The 14,996-nt window shown below is 43.5% G+C and overlaps 12 non-coding genes across 12 annotated transcripts; all 12 read left to right on the top strand.

The window, feature by feature from the left end:
• The first annotated feature begins 909 nt into the window (after positions 1-909).
• Positions 910-1,028, top strand: LOC136756018 (5S ribosomal RNA). Its single transcript, XR_010818124.1, has one exon. It is a non-coding gene; the product is annotated as a 5S ribosomal RNA (ribosomal RNA).
• A 1,066-nt stretch (positions 1,029-2,094) lies between these two features.
• LOC136755823 (5S ribosomal RNA) lies at positions 2,095-2,213 on the top strand. The gene has a single exon (XR_010817934.1). It is a non-coding gene; the product is annotated as a 5S ribosomal RNA (ribosomal RNA).
• Positions 2,214-3,279: 1,066 nt separating this feature from the next.
• Positions 3,280-3,398, top strand: LOC136755822 (5S ribosomal RNA). The gene has a single exon (XR_010817933.1). It is a non-coding gene; the product is annotated as a 5S ribosomal RNA (ribosomal RNA).
• A 1,055-nt stretch (positions 3,399-4,453) lies between these two features.
• Positions 4,454-4,572, top strand: LOC136755872 (5S ribosomal RNA). The gene has a single exon (XR_010817982.1). It is a non-coding gene; the product is annotated as a 5S ribosomal RNA (ribosomal RNA).
• A 1,066-nt stretch (positions 4,573-5,638) lies between these two features.
• LOC136756743 (5S ribosomal RNA) lies at positions 5,639-5,757 on the top strand. The gene has a single exon (XR_010818806.1). It is a non-coding gene; the product is annotated as a 5S ribosomal RNA (ribosomal RNA).
• Positions 5,758-6,823: 1,066 nt separating this feature from the next.
• Positions 6,824-6,942, top strand: LOC136756016 (5S ribosomal RNA). Its single transcript, XR_010818123.1, has one exon. It is a non-coding gene; the product is annotated as a 5S ribosomal RNA (ribosomal RNA).
• Positions 6,943-8,008: 1,066 nt separating this feature from the next.
• Positions 8,009-8,127, top strand: LOC136755821 (5S ribosomal RNA). Its single transcript, XR_010817932.1, has one exon. It is a non-coding gene; the product is annotated as a 5S ribosomal RNA (ribosomal RNA).
• A 1,066-nt stretch (positions 8,128-9,193) lies between these two features.
• Positions 9,194-9,312, top strand: LOC136755820 (5S ribosomal RNA). Its single transcript, XR_010817931.1, has one exon. It is a non-coding gene; the product is annotated as a 5S ribosomal RNA (ribosomal RNA).
• Positions 9,313-10,367: 1,055 nt separating this feature from the next.
• LOC136756510 (5S ribosomal RNA) lies at positions 10,368-10,486 on the top strand. The gene has a single exon (XR_010818589.1). It is a non-coding gene; the product is annotated as a 5S ribosomal RNA (ribosomal RNA).
• Positions 10,487-11,540: 1,054 nt separating this feature from the next.
• On the top strand, positions 11,541-11,659 carry LOC136756813 (5S ribosomal RNA). The gene has a single exon (XR_010818871.1). It is a non-coding gene; the product is annotated as a 5S ribosomal RNA (ribosomal RNA).
• Positions 11,660-12,725: 1,066 nt separating this feature from the next.
• On the top strand, positions 12,726-12,844 carry LOC136756736 (5S ribosomal RNA). Its single transcript, XR_010818799.1, has one exon. It is a non-coding gene; the product is annotated as a 5S ribosomal RNA (ribosomal RNA).
• Positions 12,845-13,899: 1,055 nt separating this feature from the next.
• On the top strand, positions 13,900-14,018 carry LOC136755983 (5S ribosomal RNA). The gene has a single exon (XR_010818090.1). It is a non-coding gene; the product is annotated as a 5S ribosomal RNA (ribosomal RNA).
• The last annotated feature ends 978 nt before the right edge of the window (positions 14,019-14,996 follow it).

Below are 14,996 nucleotides of genomic sequence, written 5' to 3'. Positions count from 1 at the left end.
CGTAAATAAATTGAGCATCATGGCTAGAAGTGACTAAATGTTGCCTAATCTTTCTCATCGAGAAATGACACAATTACAGCAACACAAAAAGGAACTCCACCGGACAAAGTTCAGTGCTCACAAGGAGCCTCATTCAACACACACGGTTCCATTCCCATTCATGCAAAGCACGAAAGTGTAAAACTTGGGAACATACTTGAGAGCAAAGATCACATTCAATCTCATTCAAGGCACGGATGTGAATGCAACGGGATGAAATTACTGAAATGATGCCTGCCCTCGAACTGTGATGATGGACTACCCGACTCGCCAATAATATTGGGTTCTGGTGTATTGAAATACAGGAGCTGCTGGATTTGTGTGTTTTCTTACCCCCTCACCATAGTTTGTCAAATGTTTAAACAACTGAACTTATATTCAAGGTTTGTTTCTCTTCATATGTTTTACTGGTTTACATTTGTCTCAGCAACCTGTTGAATGATTCTTCTGCTTTCAAAACAAAATGACAACAGGATGAATGCACACACTTGAAAATACAATACATGCAATGTTATGCATCATAGTGATGCAACCTCCTTTCAGTTTCATACTGCATGTCAATTGAAATCCTTACTGAAATGCACACCTACTCAAGATTGTGCTTGACTGGCGTGTCAGGCACTCAATTACAGCTGTTTTATCAAGAGAATGTGTTCGTTTTGTAATATATAGTTCCGGTCTGGTGTGGCACCCCAGCTAACGCACAACGTTGCCACAATGTTGCCACAACGTGGCGTGTTAGCAGAGACTGTCTGCGGCGCGCTGGTGTGTCCCGGGCTTTAGAGTAGAGAGACAGTTCAACTGTAAGTATGAACGGCAGAAACGGATATTGCCTTCCCTTTAAGTAGAGCGTCAGGGACAGCCTTCCTGGCTTACGGCCATACTAGCCTGAATACGCCCGATCTCGTCCGATCTCGGAAGCTAAGCAGGCTCGGGCCTGGTCAGTACTTGGATGGGAGACCGCCTGGGAATACCAGGTGCTGTAGGCTTTGGCATCTTTTACACACCAGAGGGCGACAAATCACGAGTTTTAACTTTGGATACACGCAATTTCATCATTATTTCAGATTTGACTTCCCCAAATACACAGGCATACAATAGATCTTGTTCTCCAACGTAAACGGTCCCTAGTAACTAGGGTACATTCGTAAATAAATTGAGCATCATGGCTAGAAGTGACTAAATGTTGCCTAATCTTTCTCATCGAGAAATGACACAATTACAGCAACACAAAAAGGAACTCCACCGGACAAAGTTCAGTGCTCACAAGGAGCCTCATTCACCACACACGGTTCCATTCCCATTCATGCAAAGCACGAAAGTGTAAAACTTGGGAACATACTTGAGAGCAAAGATCACATTCAATCTCATTCAAGGCACGGATGTGAATGCAACGGGATGAAATTACTGAAATGATGCCTGCCCTCGAACTGTGATGATGGACTACCCGACTCGCCAATAATATTGGGTTCTGGTGTATTGAAATACAGGAGCTGCTGGATTTGTGTGTTTTCTTACCCCCTCACCATAGTTTGTCAAATGTTTAAACAACTGAACTTATATTCAAGGTTTGTTTCTCTTCATATGTTTTACTGGTTTACATTTGTCTCAGCAACCTGTTGAATGATTCTTCTGCTTTCAAAACAAAATGACAACAGGATGAATGCACACACTTGAAAATACAATACATGCAATGTTATGCATCATAGTGATGCAACCTCCTTTCAGTTTCATACTGCATGTCAATTGAAATCCTTACTGAAATGCACACCTTCTCAAGATTGCGCTTGACTGGCGTGTCAGGCACTCAATTACAGCTGTTTTATCAAGACAATGTGTTCGTTTTGTAATATATAGTTCCGGTCTGGTGTGGCACCCCAGCTAACGCACAACGTTGCCACAATGTTGCCACAACGTGGCGTGTTAGCAGGGACTGTCTGCGGCGCGCTGGTGTGTCCCGGGCTTTAGAGTAGAGAGACAGTTCAACTGTAAGTATGAACGGCAGAAACGGATATTGCCTTCCCTTTAAGTAGCGCGTCAGGGACAGCCTCCCTGGCTTACGGCCATACTAGCCTGAATACGCCCGATCTCGTCCGATCTCGGAAGCTAAGCAGGCTCGGGCCTGGTCAGTACTTGGATGGGAGACCCCCTGGGAATACCAGGTGCTGTAAGCTTTTGCATCTTTTACACACCAAAGGGCGACAAATCACGAGTTTTAACTTTGGATACACGCAATTTCATCATTATTTCAGATTTGACTTCCCCAAATACACAGGCATACAATAGATCTTGTTCTCCAACGTAAACGGTCCCTAGTAACTAGTGTACATTCGTAAATAAATTGAGCATCATGGCTAGAAGTGACTAAATGTTGCCTAATCTTTCTCATCGAGAAATGACACAATTACACCAACACAAAAAGGAACTCCACCGGACAAAGTTCAGTGCTCACAAGGAGCCTCATTCAACACACACGGTTCCATTCCCATTCATGCAAAGCACGAAAGTGTAAAACTTGGGAAAATACTTGAGAGCAAAGATCACATTCAATCTCATTCAAGGCACGGATGTGAATGCAACGGGATGAAATTACTGAAATGATGCCTGCCCTCGAACTGTGATGATGGACTACCCGACTCGCCAATAATATTGGGTTCTGGTGTATTGAAATACAGGAGCTGCTGGATTTGTGTGTTTTCTTACCCCCTCACCATAGTTTGTCAAATGTTTAAACAACTGAACTTATATTCAAGGTTTGTTTCTCTTCATATGTTTTACTGGTTTACATTTGTCTCAGCAACCTGTTGAATGATTCTTCTGCTTTCAAAACAAAATGACAACAGGATGAATGCACACACTTGAAAATACAATACATGCAATGTTATGCATCATAGTGATGCAACCTCCTTTCAGTTTCATACTGCATGTCAATTGAAATCCTTACTGAAATGCACACCTTCTCAAGATTGCGCTTGACTGGCGTGTCAGGCACTCAATTACAGCTGTTTTATCAAGACAATGTGTTCGTTTTGTAATATATAGTTCCGGTCTGGTGTGGCACCCCAGCTAACGCACAACGTTGCCACAATGTTGCCACAACGTGGCGTGTTAGCAGGGACTGTCTGCGGCGCGCTGGTGTGTCCCGGGCTTTAGAGTAGAGAGACAGTTCAACTGTAAGTATGAACGGCAGAAACGGATATTGCCTTCCCTTTAAGTAGCGCGTCAGGGACAGCCTCCCTGGCTTACGGCCATACTAGCCTGAATACGCCCGATCTCGTCCGATCTCGGAAGCTAAGCAGGCTCGGGCCTGGTCAGTACTTGGATGGGAGACCCCCTGGGAATACCAGGTGCTGTAAGCTTTTGCATCTTTTACACACCAAAGGGCGACAAATCACGAGTTTTAACTTTGGATACACGCAATTTCATCATTATTTCAGATTTGACTTCCCCAAATACACAGGCATACAATAGATCTTGTTCTCCTACGTAAACGGTCCCTAGTAACTAGGGTACATTCGTAAATAAATTGAGCATCATGGCTAGAAGTGACTAAATGTTGCCTAATCTTTCTCATCGAGAAATGACACAATTACAGCAACACAAAAAGGAACTCCACCGGACAAAGTTCAGTGCTCACAAGGAGCCTCATTCAACACACACGGTTCCATTCCCATTCATGCAAAGCACGAAAGTGTAAAACTTGGGAACATACTTGAGAGCAAAGATCACATTCAATCTCATTCAAGGCACGGATGTGAATGCAACGGGATGAAATTACTGAAATGATGCCTGCCCTCGAACTGTGAAGATGGACTACCCGACTCGCCAATAATATTGGGTTCTGGTGTATTGAAATACAGGAGCTGCTGGATTTGTGTGTTTTCTTACCCCCTCACCATAGTTTGTCAAATGTTTAAACAACTGAACTTATATTCAAGGTTTGTTTCTCTTCATATGTTTTACTGGTTTACATTTGTCTCAGCAACCTGTTGAATGATTCTTCTGCTTTCAAAACAAAATGACAACAGGATGAATGCACACACTTGAAAATACAATACATGCAATGTTATGCATCATAGTGATGCAACCTCCTTTCAGTTTCATACTGCATGTCAATTGAAATCCTTACTGAAATGCACACCTTCTCAAGATTGCGCTTGACTGGCGTGTCAGGCACTCAATTACAGCTGTTTTATCAAGAGAATGTGTTCGTTTTGTAATATATAGTTCCGGTCTGGTGTGGCACCCCAGCTAACGCACAACGTTGCCACAACGTTTCGTGTTAGCAGGGACTGTCTGCGGCGTGCTGGTGTGTCCCGGACTTTAGAGTAGAGAGACAGTTCAACTGCAAGTATGAGCGGCAGAAACGGATATTGCCTTCCCTTTAAGTAGAGCGTCAGGGACAGCCTCCCTGGCTTACGGCCATACTAGCCTGAATACGCCCGATCTCGTCTGATCTCGGAAGCTAAGCAGGCTCGGGCCTGGTCAGTACTTGGATGGGAGACCACCTGGGAATACCAGGTGCTGTAAGCTTTTGCATCTTTTACACACCAGAGGGCGACAAATCACGAGTTTTAACTTTGGATACACGCAATTTCATCATTATTTCAGATTTGACTTCCCCAAATACACAGGCATACAATAGATCTTGTTCTCCAACGTAAACGGTCCCTAGTAACTAGGGTACATTCGTAAATAAATTGAGCATCATGGCTAGAAGTGACTAAATGTTGCCTAATCTTTCTCATCGAGAAATGACACAATTACAGCAACACAAAAAGGAACTCCACCGGACAAAGTTCAGTGCTCACAAGGAGCCTCATTCAACACACACGGTTCCATTCCCATTCATGCAAAGCACGAAAGTGTAAAACTTGGGAACATACTTGAGAGCAAAGATCACATTCAATCTCATTCAAGGCACGAATGTGAATGCAACGGGATGAAATTACTGAAATGATGCCTGCCCTCGAACTGTGATGATGGACTACCCGACTCGCCAATAATATTGGGTTCTGGTGTATTGAAATACAGGAGCTGCTGGATTTGTGTGTTTTCTAACCCCCTCACCATAGTTTGTCAAATGTTTAAACAACTGAACTTATATTCAAGGTTTGTTTCTCTTCATATGTTTTACTGGTTTACATTTGTCTCAGCAACCTGTTGAATGATTCTTCTGCTTTCAAAACAAAATGACAACAGGATGAATGCACACACTTGAAAATACAATACATGCAATGTTATGCATCATAGTGATGCAACCTCCTTTCAGTTTCATACTGCATGTCAATTGAAATCCTTACTGAAATGCACACCTTCTCAAGATTGCGCTTGACTGGCGTGTCAGGCACTCAATTACAGCTGTTTTATCAAGAGAATGTGTTCGTTTTGTAATATATAGTTCCGGTCTGGTGTGGCACCCCAGCTAACGCACAACGTTGCCACAATGTTGCCACAACGTGGCGTGTTAGCAGGGACTGTCTGCGGCGCGCTGGTGTGTCCCGGGCTTTAGAGTAGAGAGACAGTTCAACTGTAAGTATGAACAGCAGAAACGGATATTGCCTTCCCTTTAAGTAGAGCGTCAGGGACAGCCTTCCTGGCTTACGGCCATACTAGCCTGAATACGCCCGATCTCGTCCGATCTCGGAAGCCAAGCAGGCTCTGGCCTGGTCAGTACTTGGATGGGAGACCGCCTGGGAATACCAGGTGCTGTAAGCTTTTGCATCTTTTACACACCAGAGGGCGACAAATCACGAGTTTTAACTTTGGATACACGCAATTTCATCATTATTTCAGATTTGACTTCCCCAAATACACAGGCATACAATAGATCTTGTTCTCCAACGTAAACGGTCCCTAGTAACTAGGGTACATTCGTAAATAAATTGAGCATCATGGCTAGAAGTGACTAAATGTTGCCTAATCTTTCTCATCGAGAAATGACACAATTACAGCAACACAAAAAGGAACTCCACCGGACAAAGTTCAGTGCTCACAAGGAGCCTCATTCAACACACACGGTTCCATTCCCATTCATGCAAAGCACGAAAGTGTAAAACTTGGGAACATACTTGAGAGCAAAGATCACATTCAATCTCATTCAAGGCACGGATGTGAATGCAACGGGATGAAATTACTGAAATGATGCCTGCCCTCGAACTGTGATGATGGACTACCCGACTCGCCAATAATATTGGGTTCTGGTGTATTGAAATACAGGAGCTGCTGGATTTGTGTGTTTTCTTACCCCCTCACCATAGTTTGTCAAATGTTTAAACAACTGAACTTATATTCAAGGTTTGTTTCTCTTCATATGTTTTACTGGTTTACATTTGTCTCAGCAACCTGTTGAATGATTCTTCTGCTTTCAAAACAAAATGACAACAGGATGAATGCACACACTTGAAAATACAATACATGCAATGTTATGCATCATAGTGATGCAACCTCCTTTCAGTTTCATACTGCATGTCAATTGAAATCCTTACTGAAATGCACACCTACTCAAGATTGCGCTTGACTGGCGTGTCAGGCACTCAATTACAGCTGTTTTATCAAGAGAATGTGTTCGTTTTGTAATATATAGTTCCGGTCTGGTGTGGCACCCCAGCTAACGCACAACGTTGCCACAATGTTGCCACAACGTGGCGTGTTAGCAGAGACTGTCTGCGGCGCGCTGGTGTGTCCCGGGCTTTAGAGTAGAGAGACAGTTCAACTGTAAGTATGAACAGCAGAAACGGATATTGCCTTCCCTTTAAGTAGAGCGTCAGGGACAGCCTTCCTGGCTTACGGCCATACTAGCCTGAATACGCCCGATCTCGTCCGATCTCGGAAGCTAAGCAGGCTCGGGCCTGGTCAGTACTTGGATGGGAGACCGCCTGGGAATACCAGGTGCTGTAGGCTTTGGCATCTTTTACACACCAGAGGGCGACAAATCACGAGTTTTAACTTTGGATACACGCAATTTCATCATTATTTCAGATTTGACTTCCCCAAATACACAGGCATACAATAGATCTTGTTCTCCAACGTAAACGGTCCCTAGTAACTAGGGTACATTCGTAAATAAATTGAGCATCATGGCTAGAAGTGACTAAATGTTGCCTAATCTTTCTCATCGAGAAATGACACAATTACAGCAACACAAAAAGGAACTCCACCGGACAAAGTTCAGTGCTCACAAGGAGCCTCATTCACCACACACGGTTCCATTCCCATTCATGCAAAGCACGAAAGTGTAAAACTTGGGAACATACTTGAGAGCAAAGATCACATTCAATCTCATTCAAGGCACGGATGTGAATGCAACGGGATGAAATTACTGAAATGATGCCTGCCCTCGAACTGTGATGATGGACTACCCGACTCGCCAATAATATTGGGTTCTGGTGTATTGAAATACAGGAGCTGCTGGATTTGTGTGTTTTCTTACCCCCTCACCATAGTTTGTCAAATGTTTAAACAACTGAACTTATATTCAAGGTTTGTTTCTCTTCATATGTTTTACTGGTTTACATTTGTCTCAGCAACCTGTTGAATGATTCTTCTGCTTTCAAAACAAAATGACAACAGGATGAATGCACACACTTGAAAATACAATACATGCAATGTTATGCATCATAGTGATGCAACCTCCTTTCAGTTTCATACTGCATGTCAATTGAAATCCTTACTGAAATGCACACCTTCTCAAGATTGCGCTTGACTGGCGTGTCAGGCACTCAATTACAGCTGTTTTATCAAGACAATGTGTTCGTTTTGTAATATATAGTTCCGGTCTGGTGTGGCACCCCAGCTAACGCACAACGTTGCCACAATGTTGCCACAACGTGGCGTGTTAGCAGGGACTGTCTGCGGCGCGCTGGTGTGTCCCGGGCTTTAGAGTAGAGAGACAGTTCAACTGTAAGTATGAACGGCAGAAACGGATATTGCCTTCCCTTTAAGTAGCGCGTCAGGGACAGCCTTCCTGGCTTACGGCCATACTAGCCTGAATACGCCCGATCTCGTCCGATCTCGGAAGCTAAGCAGGCTCGGGCCTGGTCAGTACTTGGATGGGAGACCCCCTGGGAATACCAGGTGCTGTAAGCTTTTGCATCTTTTACACACCAAAGGGCGACAAATCACGAGTTTTAACTTTGGATACACGCAATTTCATCATTATTTCAGATTTGACTTCCCCAAATACACAGGCATACAATAGATCTTGTTCTCCAACGTAAACGGTCCCTAGTAACTAGTGTACATTCGTAAATAAATTGAGCATCATGGCTAGAAGTGACTAAATGTTGCCTAATCTTTCTCATCGAGAAATGACACAATTACACCAACACAAAAAGGAACTCCACCGGACAAAGTTCAGTGCTCACAAGGAGCCTCATTCAACACACACGGTTCCATTCCCATTCATGCAAAGCACGAAAGTGTAAAACTTGGGAAAATACTTGAGAGCAAAGATCACATTCAATCTCATTCAAGGCACGGATGTGAATGCAACGGGATGAAATTACTGAAATGATGCCTGCCCTCGAACTGTGATGATGGACTACCCGACTCGCCAATAATATTGGGTTCTGGTGTATTGAAATACAGGAGCTGCTGGATTTGTGTGTTTTCTTACCCCCTCACCATAGTTTGTCAAATGTTTAAACAACTGAACTTATATTCAAGGTTTGTTTCTCTTCATATGTTTTACTGGTTTACATTTGTCTCAGCAACCTGTTGAATGATTCTTCTGCTTTCAAAACAAAATGACAACAGGATGAATGCACACACTTGAAAATACAATACATGCAATGTTATGCATCATAGTGATGCAACCTCCTTTCAGTTTCATACTGCATGTCAATTGAAATCCTTACTGAAATGCACACCTTCTCAAGATTGCGCTTGACTGGCGTGTCAGGCACTCAATTACAGCTGTTTTATCAAGACAATGTGTTCGTTTTGTAATATATAGTTCCGGTCTGGTGTGGCACCCCAGCTAACGCACAACGTTGCCACAATGTTGCCACAACGTGGCGTGTTAGCAGGGACTGTCTGCGGCGCGCTGGTGTGTCCCGGGCTTTAGAGTAGAGAGACAGTTCAACTGTAAGTATGAACGGCAGAAACGGATATTGCCTTCCCTTTAAGTAGCGCGTCAGGGACAGCCTCCCTGGCTTACGGCCATACTAGCCTGAATACGCCCGATCTCGTCCGATCTCGGAAGCTAAGCAGGCTCGGGCCTGGTCAGTACTTGGATGGGAGACCCCCTGGGAATACCAGGTGCTGTAAGCTTTTGCATCTTTTACACACCAAAGGGCGACAAATCACGAGTTTTAACTTTGGATACACGCAATTTCATCATTATTTCAGATTTGACTTCCCCAAATACACAGGCATACAATAGATCTTGTTCTCCAACGTAAACGGTCCCTAGTAACTAGTGTACATTCGTAAATAAATTGAGCATCATGGCTAGAAGTGACTAAATGTTGCCTAATCTTTCTCATCGAGAAATGACACAATTACACCAACACAAAAAGGAACTCCACCGGACAAAGTTCAGTGCTCACAAGGAGCCTCATTCAACACACACGGTTCCATTCCCATTCATGCAAAGCACGAAAGTGTAAAACTTGGGAAAATACTTGAGAGCAAAGATCACATTCAATCTCATTCAAGGCACGGATGTGAATGCAACGGGATGAAATTACTGAAATGATGCCTGCCCTCGAACTGTGATGATGGACTACCCGACTCGCCAATAATATTGGGTTCTGGTGTATTGAAATACAGGAGCTGCTGGATTTGTGTGTTTTCTTACCCCCTCACCATAGTTTGTCAAATGTTTAAACAACTGAACTTATATTCAAGGTTTGTTTCTCTTCATATGTTTTACTGGTTTACATTTGTCTCAGCAACCTGTTGAATGATTCTTCTGCTTTCAAAACAAAATGACAACAGGATGAATGTACACACTTGAAAATACAATACATGCAATGTTATGCATCATAGTGATGCAACCTCATTTCAGTTTCATACTGCATGTCAATTGAAATCCTTACTGAAATGCACACCTTCTCAAGATTGCGCTTGACTGCCGTGTCAGGCACTCAATTACAGCTGTTTTATCAAGACAATGTGTTCGTTTTGTAAAATATAGTTCCAGTCTGGTTTGGCACCCCAGCTGACGCACAACGTTGCCACAACGTTTCATGTTAGCAGGGACTGTCTGCGGCGCGCTGGTGTGTCCCGGACTTTAGAGTAGAGAGACAGTTCATTTGCAAGTATGAGCGGCAGAAACGGATATTGCCTTCCCTTTAAGTAGAGCGTCAGGGACAGCCTCCCTGGCTTACGGCCATACTAGCCTGAATACGCCCGATCTCGTCCGATCTCGGATGCTAAGCAGGCTCGGGCCTGGTCAGTACTTGGATGGGAGACCGCCTGGGAATACCAGGTGCTGTAAGCTTTTGCATCTTTTACACACCAGAGGGCGACAAATCACGAGTTTTAACTTTGGATACACGCAATTTCATCATTATTTCAGATTTGACTTCCCCAAATACACAGGCATACAATAGATTAGTTCTCCAACGTAAACGGTCCCTAGTAACTAGGGTACATTCGTAAATAAATTGAGCATCATGGCTAGAAGTGACTAAATGTTGCCTAATCTTTCTCATCGAGAAATGACACAATTACAGCAACACAAAAAGGAACTCCACCGGACAAAGTTCAGTGCTCACAAGGAGCCTCATTCAACACACACGGTTCCATTCCCATTCATGCAAAGCACGAAAGTGTAAAACTTGGGAACATACTTGAGAACAAAGATCACATTCAATCTCATTCAAGGCACGGATGTGAATGCAACGGGATGAAATTACTGAAATGATGCCTGCCCTCGAACTGTGATGATGGACTACCCGACTCGCCAATAATATTGGGTTCTGGTGTATTGAAATACAGGAGCTGCTGGATTTGTGTGTTTTCTTACCCCCTCACCATAGTTTGTCAAATGTTTAAACAACTGAACTTATATTCAAGGTTTGTTTCTCTTCATATTTTTTACTGGTTTACATTTGTCTCAGCAACCTGTTGAATGATTCTTCTGCTTTCAAAACAAAATGACAACAGGATGAATGCACACACTTGAAAATACAATACATGCAATGTTATGCATCATAGTGATGCAACCTCCTTTCAGTTTCATACTGCATGTCAATTGAAATCCTTACTGAAATGCACACCTTCTCAAGATTGCGCTTGACTGGCGTGTCAGGCACTCAATTACAGCTGTTTTATCAAGACAATGTGTTCGTTTTGTAATATATAGTTCCGGTCTGGTGTGGCACCCCAGCTAACGCACAACGTTGCCACAACGTTTCGTGTTAGCAGGGACTGTCTGCGGCGCGCTGGTGTGTCCCGGACTTTAGAGTAGAGAGACAGTTCAACTGCAAGTATGAGCGGCAGAAACGGATATTGCCTTCCCTTTAAGTAGAGCGTCAGGGAGAGCCTCCCTGGCTTACGGCCATACTAGCCTGAATACGCCCGATCTCGTCCGATCTCGGAAGCCAAGCAGGCTCGGGCCTGGTCAGTACTTGGATGGGAGACCGCCTGGGAATAACAGGTGCTGTAAGCTTTTGCATCTTTTACACACCAGAGGGCGACAAATCACGAGTTTTAACTTTGGATACACGCAATTTCATCATTATTTCAGATTTGACTTCCCCAAATACACAGGCATACAATAGATCTTGTTCTCCAACGTAAACGGTCCCTAGTAACTAGGGTACATTCGTAAATAAATTGAGCATCATGGCTAGAAGTGACTAAATGTTGCCTAATCTTTCTCATCGAGAAATGACACAATTACAGCAACACAAAAAGGAACTCCACCGGACAAAGTTCAGTGCTCACAAGGAGCCTCATTCAACACACACGGTTCCATTCCCATTCATGCAAAGCACGAAAGTGTAAAACTTGGGAACATACTTGAGAGCAAAGATCACATTCAATCTCATTCAAGGCACGGATGTGAATGCAACGGGATGAAATTACTGAAATGATGCCTGCCCTCGAACTGTGATGATGGACTACCCGACTCGCCAATAATATTGGGTTCTGGTGTATTGAAATACAGGAGCTGCTGGATTTGTGTGTTTTCTTACCCCCTCACCATAGTTTGTCAAATGTTTAAACAACTGAACTTATATTCAAGGTTTGTTTCTCTTCATATGTTTTACTGGTTTACATTTGTCTCAGCAACCTGTTGAATGATTCTTCTGCTTTCAAAACAAAATGACAACAGGATGAATGCACACACTTGAAAATACAATACATGCAATGTTATGCATCATAGTGATGCAACCTCCTTTCAGTTTCATACTGCATGTCAATTGAAATCCTTACTGAAATGCACACCTTCTCAAGATTGCGCTTGACTGGCGTGTCAGGCACTCAATTACAGCTGTTTTATCAAGAGAATGTGTTCGTTTTGTAATATATAGTTCCGGTCTGGTGTGGCACCCCAGCTAACGCACAACGTTGCCACAATGTTGCCACAACGTGGCGTGTTAGCAGGGACTGTCTGCGGTGCGCTGGTGTGTCCCGGGCTTTAGAGTAGAGAGACAGTTCAACTGTAAGTATGAACGGCAGAAACGGATATTGCCTTCCCTTTAAGTAGAGCGTCAGGGACAGACTTCCTGGCTTACGGCCATACTAGCCTGAATACGCCCGATCTCGTCCGATCTCGGAAGCTAAGCAGGCTCGGGCCTGGTCAGTACTTGCATGGGAGACCGCCTGGGAATACCAGGTGCTGTAGGCTTTGGCATCTTTTACACACCAGAGGGCGACAAATCACGAGTTTTAACTTTGGATACACGCAATTTCATCATTATTTCAGATTTGACTTCCCCAAATACACAGGCATACAATAGATCTTGTTCTCCAACGTAAACGGTCCCTAGTAACTAGGGTACATTCGTAAATAAATTGAGCATCATGGCTAGAAGTGACTAAATGTTGCCTAATCTTTCTCATCGAGAAATGACACAATTACAGCAACACAAAAAGGAACTCCACCGGACAAAGTTCAGTGCTCACAAGGAGCCTCATTCAACACACACGGTTCCATTCCCATTCATGCAAAGCACGAAAGTGTAAAACTTGGGAACATACTTGAGAGCAAAGATCACATTCAATCTCATTCAAGGCACGGATGTGAATGCAACGGGATGAAATTACTGAAATGATGCCTGCCCTCGAACTGTGAAGATGGACTACCCGACTCGCCAATAATATTGGGTTCTGGTGTATTGAAATACAGGAGCTGCTGGATTTGTGTGTTTTCTTACCCCCTCACCATAGTTTGTCAAATGTTTAAACAACTGAACTTATATTCAAGGTTTGTTTCTCTTCATATGTTTTACTGGTTTACATTTGTCTCAGCAACCTGTTGAATGATTCTTCTGCTTTCAAAACAAAATGACAACAGGATGAATGCACACACTTGAAAATACAATACATGCAATGTTATGCATCATAGTGATGCAACCTCCTTTCAGTTTCATACTGCATGTCAATTGAAATCCTTACTGAAATGCACACCTTCTCAAGATTGCGCTTGACTGGCGTGTCAGGCACTCAATTACAGCTGTTTTATCAAGAGAATGTGTTCGTTTTGTAATATATAGTTCCGGTCTGGTGTGGCACCCCAGCTAACGCACAACGTTGCCACAACGTTTCGTGTTAGCAGGGACTGTCTGCGGCGTGCTGGTGTGTCCCGGACTTTAGAGTAGAGAGACAGTTCAACTGCAAGTATGAGCGGCAGAAACGGATATTGCCTTCCCTTTAAGTAGAGCGTCAGGGACAGCCTCCCTGGCTTACGGCCATACTAGCCTGAATACGCCCGATCTCGTCCGATCTCGGAAGCTAAGCAGGCTCGGGCCTGGTCAGTACTTGGATGGGAGACCACCTGGGAATACCAGGTGCTGTAGGCTTTGGCATCTTTTACACACCAGAGGGCGACAAATCACGAGTTTTAACTTTGGATACACGCAATTTCATCATTATTTCAGATTTGACTTCCCCAAATACACAGGCATACAATAGATCTTGTTCTCCAACGTAAACGGTCCCTAGTAACTAGGGTACATTCGTAAATAAATTGAGCATCATGGCTAGAAGTGACTAAATGTTGCCTAATCTTTCTCATCGAGAAATGACACAATTACAGCAACACAAAAAGGAACTCCACCGGACAAAGTTCAGTGCTCACAAGGAGCCTCATTCAACACACACGGTTCCATTCCCATTCATGCAAAGCACGAAAGTGTAAAACCTGGGAACATATTTGAGAGCAAAGATCACATTCAATCTCATTCAAGGCACGGATGTGAATGCAACGGGATGAAATTACTGAAATGATGCCTGCCCTCGAACTGTGATGATGGACTACCCGACTCGCCAATAATATTGGGTTCTGGTGTATTGAAATACAGGAGCTGCTGGATTTGTGTGTTTTCTTACCCCCTCACCATAGTTTGTCAAATGTTTAAACAACTGAACTTATATTCAAGGTTTGTTTCTCTTCATATGTTTTACTGGTTTACATTTGTCTCAGCAACCTGTTGAATGATTCTTCTGCTTTCAAAACAAAATGACAACAGGATGAATGCACACACTTGAAAATACAATACATGCAATGTTATGCATCATAGTGATGCAACCTCCTTTCAGTTTCATACTGCATGTCAATTGAAATCCTTACTGAAATGCACACCTTCTCAAGATTGCGCTTGACTGGCGTGTCAGGCACTCAATCACAGCTGTTTTATCAAGACAATGTGTTCGTTTTGTAATATATAGTTCCGGTCTGGTGTGGCACCCCAGCTAACGCACAACGTTGCCACAATGTTGCCACAACGTGGCGTGTTAGCAGGGACTGGCTGCGGCGCGCTGGTGTGTCCCGGGCTTTA

Source organism: Amia ocellicauda, chromosome 8, assembly GCF_036373705.1.
Source record: "Amia ocellicauda isolate fAmiCal2 chromosome 8, fAmiCal2.hap1, whole genome shotgun sequence".
Taxonomy (NCBI): Eukaryota; Metazoa; Chordata; class Actinopteri; order Amiiformes; family Amiidae; genus Amia; species Amia ocellicauda.
The sequence above is the reverse complement of the archived record's forward strand: the minus strand, read 5'-3'. Positions and strand labels throughout refer to the sequence as shown.